Here is a 1593-nt window from a genome sequence, read left to right as displayed (position 1 = left end):
TGTATATTTTCAAAGAAGGGTAACAATTCCGGCCACTTTGTATGTTGCTGATGAGTATATGTTCGGATAAATCTGCTGAGTTCCCGAAAAATTCTCTCTACGGGACTTGCTTGCGGGTGGAAATGTGCAACTAATATATGCTTTATGTTTTGGTCACGTAGAAACTTCTTCCACAGTTGACCAGTGAAATATCTAACATCGTCTGTTAGAACGTTTAGTGGTTTTCCTGTTTTCGGTATGAATTCTTTTGATATGCGTTGTATCATCTGTTTGGCATTAGTGGTTTTCATTGGAAACAATTTCACATACTTAGTAAAGATATCGTAAACAGCTAATATATATTTCATTCCCCCACGAGCCGTAGGTAATCGTCCTGCGATGCCCATTGACACAATTTGAAGTGGATGTATCGGAATAATTGGATGCAGTCCTGCTTTGTTGCTTTTGTTAGCTTTAGCTTTTTGACAAACGTCACAGGTTCGTAATATCTTTTGGACCACACGTTTACTATTCGGGATGTAACACTATCTTTGTATTATTGCTACACACTTCTGTATTCCTACATGTCCCCATGCGTAATGCGTGTACCAGATAAAATTTTGTATGCATTTGTACGGGATACACACGCACCAGTTTTCTGAAGCGGTGTCATTTCTGTGGTACAATATGTTGTTCTCCACTTTGTACTGTGAATTTTCGCTGTTAGCTTGCTCTAATATTACTGATCGTTTCACTTTCATCTAGCTGTGACATGCCTACTGGTAGGCGTGATAAATCGTCCGCAATGACATTATCTTTCCCTTTTATGTACATAATTGTTAAATTGTATTCCTGTAGTACTAATGCCCAACGGGATAGTCTGGCATGTAATAGTTTGTAGGTTAATAGGAAGCTTAAGCCTTGGTGATCACAAAACAATTTAATTTACTTGCCATAAACATAATAATGAAATTTTTGCAGAGCCCATATAGCACTGAGTGCTTCCATTTCGGTCACCAAATATGCTCTTTCACATTGAGTAAGCACTCGGCTGGCAAAAGCTATAACTCTTATTTCCCTGTTCCCATTGGTTTCTTCTACTTGAAACAGACATGCTCCTAAACCATAGGATGAAGAGTCGGTGGCTATACAAAAATCCCGGGTCATATCCGGATGGTAGAGCATTTGTGCATTCACTAAGGCTCCTTTGATCACTTCACTTCATAAGCTTGCTGACACTCTGCGGACCAGTTCCATGTGACATTTTTTCGCAATCGGGTGAGCAAGGTTTCATTGTTGAGCAGCCGATTCGGCACAAAACGTCGGAAAAAGGAGACTAGTCCGATAAATGATTTTAACTGTTTTTTGTATGTGGGCTGTGGGAATTCTTCTATCGCTTGTATCTACTTGGTATCAGGCCTTATTCCGGAAGGTGATATGATGTGTCCAAGGAATTTAAGCGCCTCCCTCGCAAATTTTGATTTTTCAAGATTTGCAGTTATTCCTGCTTCTGCGAGCTTATTTAACACTCTTTCCAGGATTTCTATATGTTCTTCCCATGTGCTTGTGGCCACTAGAAGGTCATCCACGTAAAGAGTAACTTTTTCTAATAAG

This window comes from Schistocerca americana, chromosome 2 (genome assembly GCF_021461395.2).
Source record: "Schistocerca americana isolate TAMUIC-IGC-003095 chromosome 2, iqSchAmer2.1, whole genome shotgun sequence".
Lineage (NCBI taxonomy): Eukaryota > Metazoa > Arthropoda > Insecta > Orthoptera > Acrididae > Schistocerca > Schistocerca americana.
Note: the sequence above shows the minus strand (reverse complement) of the source record.